General features: G+C 44.6%; 1 long non-coding RNA gene across 1 annotated transcript; it reads right to left on the reverse strand.

Annotated features, from left to right (window-relative positions):
- Positions 1–1347: 1347 nt before the first annotated feature.
- On the reverse strand, positions 1348–4181 carry LOC146894879 (uncharacterized). The gene is made up of 3 exons (XR_015001305.2): positions 4035–4181; positions 3250–3399; positions 1348–2687 (listed from the first exon to the last, which is right to left on the reverse strand). It is a non-coding gene; the product is annotated as an uncharacterized LOC146894879 (long non-coding RNA).
- Between the last annotated feature and the right edge of the window lie 2078 nt (positions 4182–6259).

The raw sequence follows: 6259 nt of genomic DNA on the forward strand, positions 1-6259 counted from the left end.
TGCATGATTTCACTAGCTCAGAAGAGTCTCTTGGAGTTTTCTGTTCTAGGTTTTACTATAGTCGTGGATTGTTTAATAGTCTTTGACTTTTTCTGAGGCTCCATTTCTTCCAAGGCTAAGACACCTGCCTGTAGAGTTGATTATCACCTTATCCAGAAGCACCGGCCACACTAGGTTTCTGTCCTGACACATTAAGAGCTTCAGGTTGTAAGGGTCTGAGCAAAAGCTGAAGGAAGACCCCAGACTCAAAGAGTACGAAAGAGCAAAGAGCATTTATTATACCAGCAGGCGTGTGGGCTTGTTCACCTGTACAACATGGCGATGACCCTGAGTGTGCAGGCTCCTTTTAAGCACAGCCAGGGTAATTTTAGAAACAGTTAGGTCATGTCAAACATGATTGGTCAAACAAGCAGCAGTCACATGAGTATGTTTTTAATTGACTGAGGTTTTATCTTTGGACATACTTGGGCAAGTTTCAAGGGGGTTGCAGGAACTCTCCTTGAGACCTTGTGGGGCTGACTCAGGCCTTGTTTGTACTCTCGCCCTTTGCTGATAAATGGCCCTTTGTTGAGAGAGACACCTGTTTGTCCCTCTCAGAGAACCGAAACCTACATATTACAGCCCTTCAGGACATCAAGGTAGCCCACCCCACTCACTCTTTCCTAGTTGGGACAGCACTTGTCACTTCTTTGTCCCTTGCCTTGAAGCCAGGTGTGAGAACCTGTCTGACCTGAGCCTAAGATCTTTCTTGAGATATAGGAGTGAGCCCATCCCTCTTCCCCAGTTAGCCCTCACTCTCTGAGCCATAAGGAGCTGCCACCTAATTTAGTATGTGAGCTAACTGGAAATCTAATTTAGAAGTACAATGGTCCCCCTTATCTGAGGGGACTATTTCAGGATGTTCCTTGGAAGCCTGAACCTGCTGACTGCACTATCTTTGCTGTTTTTTTCTCTATGCATACCTATGATAAAAGTTAATTTACATTATACACAATGAGAGATTAGTAATAGCCCGTAATAAACTCGAAAATTGTAACCACACACAATAAAAATATTTTAAAATTTATCATTTGGTTCAGAATTCAACTCAGTGATAGAATGTAGGCTCATCATGGGGGAGCTATATGAATTTATACCCCACACTACAAAACATTAAAAGTTTAGCTGGGTGTTGGTGGTGTATACATTTAATTCCAGCACTTGGTGAATTCAAGGCCAGCCTGGTATACAGAGCAACTTTCAGGACATCCAGAACTGTAACAGAGAAACCTTGTCTCAAAAAACAAAACAAAACAAACAAATAAATAAATAAATTTAAAATACATATACAATTTCTAATTTGGGGGTATTTTTTATTTAATATTTTGAGATTCCAGTTGACAGTGAAACTTCAAATAAAGAGGGACCATTGTTACTTTTGTGTCGGCCAATCACAACTCTGGCTAATAACAGATAGCAAACTAACAGGATCATATTTGAATAAAGCAGACTCTGGGTTGTGGCATGGGCACCTTGCCTGACCCTGCTGTCAATCCGGTTCTCTGAACCCACTCTGCTTCCGAGGGTTGCCTGAGACACTGAGGTCTGAGAAATTTAATCGCTCTTAAAATTTCTTTTCCCCTCTTAGGGCAATTACGCTCCCTCTCTCCACTCTTATCTTAAGGGCTTCTTCAGGAATCCCAGTCTCCCTGGTAGGAATGAGAGGTCAGTTAATGATGGAGACACTGAGAACAACACGTTCCAGCTTCAGATCAGTTTCAAGAGTGGCTTACCCCATTGGGAAAGAGAGAGACATAGGAGCTGAACCTTGAGTTATGATGAGTCCAAAGGTCACTTAAAACAGCATGACCAGGGCTGTCCTGTTGTGTGTGTTCACCTGTTAAATGGGTTCTTGGTGGGATACCTATCTATAAACTCATTTCCAACTTCAGTATTCTTGGAATCTGACCTCAGTGACCCAGGAGCAAATGAACTCATTCTGGGGAGAAGTCATAGATCCCACAGATGTGACTCTAATTCTTTAGGGGTAAATAATATATTAAATAATAGGTGTTATGGTAAAAATAAAATGCTGCAGTTCCCTGAGTGGCTGCAGCGGGCAGTGGTCCACAAGGAGCCACAGTGGTAAAACACTGAAGTTCCCCGAGTGGCCTGGGGGCCATGAGGGCCAGCTGGTTCCAGGCTGGGAGCCACAGGGTAGGTGAGAGTGAGAGACAGAGACAGTCAAGCAGAGAAAGTGGGTATTGAGAGAGAGAGAGAGAGAGAGAGAGAGAGAGAGAGAGAGAGAGAGAGAGAAACAGAGAGGGGGAGGGGAGAAGTGAGGAGAAGGGAGAGAGGCAGAAGCTGCCTCTTAGGGAGAGAGCTGGAAAGGAAAGACTCAGACTGGAAGCAGAAGGAAGATCTGTTTGCCTCAGTGGATGGGGGAGGGAGTGGGTGGAGCTTGTCTCTTAAAGGAACAGGACAGACCATTACATTCCCATCTCTTTTTTATAATAGAAAGGCAAGAGGTTAGGCACAACAGGTTAAAGGAATTGGGACAGCATATTCTCAAGACTGCTTCAAGATGTGGGCGTCATCTTGGGGGGGGGGAACTTGAGAAAGCTGGGTGCTGGTCACATCCTGGGGTAGCTGGTCTCTTTGCTCCTGTCTGGTGTTTGTGGTATGGAAATGTCTGGTGTCTCTTACACCTGTTTAAGGCATTGGCAGAACAGAGGACAAAGTTAAGTTTAGGAAAAAAAATTTAGGACCAGGAAATTGAGAGAGATGTATCTGACATGTTTAAGATGGATCCTTCAATTTGACTCCCTGGAACTCACAAGAATTTTTTGGGTTTGTGAAAACATAAGTTTTAAACAGCAGCATATTTATATCAGAATGACTGTAAAGATATTTTTGAATAATGAAAAGTATCTTTAAGACTAGAAAAGGCAGCGTGAGAGAGAAATTTGATAGTGTGTACTTGTCCTCACACCTTTATAACTTGCAGGTACATACCTTAACAACTTGTATTTGTATTTTACTGAAATCTGTTTGGTAAGGTTGTCCTTTTAAACTGATAAAACCTCTCAGCTGTCAAACTGCATCAGAGATCTTTGAGAAGGATAAAATTTTATTTGAGTTATTGATTAACAAATGACAGAGAACTTGATTGGTTGCTAAGGGTCGTATTTTTCTTTTGCCATTTAGTGAAGAGCCCACCAGGCTTAGAAGGTCTTGTGGGCTAAGAAATATATAGGAATATAAGCCTACCTTGACCTGAGCAGCTAGGCTGTCGATTCCAGTGATTCTGTCCACTGTCTGGAGATCTTCAGTTTAGATGAAAGGCAGTTTTGCCCAGTGGTCAGTACTTGGCAGTTGAAGCGAATTGCAGATGGACGCTGTTTTGTGCCTATTTGTCTTCTTTGGAGGAAATAGAGTGCTGCTGTTAGGAGCCAACCTGTCTCTTTTTGTTATGAAAAGTTTTTAATAATTAAATATTTAAATGCCATATTCTCCAGATCTCTGAGCAATTGAGGGCTATTTACCAGGTATAGATAAATTATGACTACAGTATAGAATCTACCTGGAGAGGTGGGTCCAAGCTTGACTGTATTGGCTCTCAACTTAACAGGTAAGATTTACACTCATAAAAAGTCAGAAAGAAGAAAAAACTGCTTGCAATAGAAGGTTAATGGCAGAACTGACAATAATAGAGAATAGCTTAATATATTTTAAATCAGGGTTGAATTAAATATACCATATTTTTGTAAGAGACTTTAAAGTACATACCAGTTTAAAACATGAAACTTAATGTTTTGTTAGTCTGAAATGAGATATAATGGACAGACAAGTGCAAAATTTAATAGTAAACATAGGTGCATTTAAGTTACATGTATGCACACACACACACACAGTGAACAGGAATTGGGCAAAGTGGATGCTCTTGGTGGTCCCTACCAAAAGCATGCCACACTGCACAAAACACACATGTAACAGAGTCAGAAAGAATTTAGAGACAAAGACATAAGTAAACCAGGGGACCAGGCAGGGTTTACCTCAGTAAAGATGGCAGGACTTGGTTACCTGACCTGGCTCTCAGTTAATATGGTGGTGAAGTCACCTGACCACAGTTAAGATGGTGGTAAGATCACCTGACCTCAGTCAAATTGGCAGTGGTCACATGTTGTATAGAAAAGCCATGTGTTTTGAGACGTGGGAGTTTTAAATATAATAACAAGAGAGACCTAGAGGCGTGGTCTGCCCTGTTGCTGAGCCGCTGCACCACAAGCCGTGGCGGGGAGCAAAGGCTGGAACTGCAAACAGCTGCCTCGTGGATCTGACCAATCTTGTAGGTTTTACAGGCGGGTGGCTTATGGTTTGATAACTGAAAGTGTTATCACGTGCTGTTTCGTGAAAACCCACGAAAACAGCATACAAACACCACAAGGCCTGTGGGAGGACATCTCCTCTCTACAGGCTGGGCGTTAATGAAACAGCGACACCACAAAGCCTATAGGAAAAGGTCTTTTCTCTACAGACAGAGTGTGGATGAAGCCTAACTGGCTCCGGGTCCAGGCAACTAGGAAGACGGAGGCTAGAGGCTGCTCCAAGCTGTCTCTCATAGCGGGAGCCACTTACTAGTGGTAAGAAGGAGGAGGAGGAGGAGGAGGAGGAGGAGGAGGGAGAGGAGAAGAAGAAGAAGCAGAAGGAAGAAGAAGAAGAAGAAGGAGAAGGAGAAGGAGAAGGGAGAAGGGAGAAGGGAGAAGGGAGAAGGGAGAAGGGAGGAGAAAGAAGAAAGGAGACCAAGGGACCCCGGGTCCCAAATCAAATGCACCACACAGCTTATACAGCACTAACTAGAGCAGGAGGACCAACCCTGGGTGGTCCGATCATGTTTTTAACTTCTTGGGAGGCAACCAGAGATGACTGTCAGTGAAAGACTCAACCAAAGCCATGAAGGCTGTGGTTGGGGGCTGGAAGGGGAAAACTCACCACCGAAGCCACTGGTATGCATAGAGGTCGGCATAGAGGCAGATACAGTGCAGAGCTGTTGTAAAGAAACCTGGTTCCCGAGCCCACATGTCCTCAGGCAGCCCACTTGTGGTTGAGAGGGAACATGGAGCGAGCCTGGCCGAGTCATGAGCACCAAATATTATGGTAAAAGTCAAATGCCACAGGTCCCCTAGTGGCTGCAGCAGACAGCAGGCCACAAGAAGCTGCAGTGTAAAACACTGTGGTTCCCCGAGTGGCCTGTGGGCCATGAGGGCCAGTGGGTCCCAGGCTGGAAATCACAGGTGGATGAGAGACAGAGAGAGATGCGCCATGCAGAGAAAGTGGGTATTTATTTAGTGAGTTATGGAGGGGAAGAGAATGGGGAAGGGGAGAAGAGAGAAGAGCAGAGGCAAGGGGAGAGAAAGAAACAGAGGGGAGGAAGAGGAGAAGTGGGGAGAAGGGAGAGGGGCAGAAGCTGCCTCTTAGGGAGAGAGCTGGAAAAGAAAGACTAGGGCTGAAAGCAGGAGGAAGATCTGTTTGCCTCAGTGGATGGGGGAGGGAGACAGACCATTTCAATAGGTAAGTAACCTATTTATTTCAGCCACTCATCTGTATAAAGCACTTTCACTTGCCTTCTGGGAACATTCTATAGATTGCATCAAAGGGCTCCTAATGGGTTTGGCAGGTGGGAAGGACCACAAGAGATGGATGTTTTTCTCTCTCTCTCTCTCTCTCTCTCTCTCTCTCTCTCTCTCTCTCTCTCTCTCTGCCTAGCTGCGTTCTTTGATCAGTTGCCACTGCTTCTTTCTCCACACAGCTCTGCTGATGTCCACTGCTGAGATTTCTCCCATACCTGCCCCTCTCAGTGAGGCAATGCCTGCAATAGGCCCTGCTGGCTGTCTTAACCCCAGACCTCAATTTTGCAAACAGCCTTTCTCAAAGTCTCTTCAAATTACATACACGAGCTCACAACCTTTCCCCTGCCAGGAAATGAATACAGTGCCTTATATTTAACTCTGCGGATGTTAAAGTGATTTCCTTCCAGCCTGGCATGACCATCAGCCATCATAGCTTTGACCTGGTAGTCATGGCAATGAAATAAACAGAATAGCACAGTGATCTCTGAGTCTGTGGCATTAACACATACCAGCAGGAGTTGGAGGAGGTCGAAGGGCACTCACCTGATACTCTAATCATTACTTCTTCCTGCCACTCAGCTGTTTGTGATCTTGGGAGGCGCCAGAGTACACAGGAAGTGGAAAGTTAACTGAATTTGAGAGCCACAATG

Source organism: Myodes glareolus, chromosome 5, assembly GCF_982192425.1.
Source record: "Myodes glareolus chromosome 5, mMyoGla1.1, whole genome shotgun sequence".
Taxonomy (NCBI): domain Eukaryota; kingdom Metazoa; phylum Chordata; class Mammalia; order Rodentia; family Cricetidae; genus Myodes; species Myodes glareolus.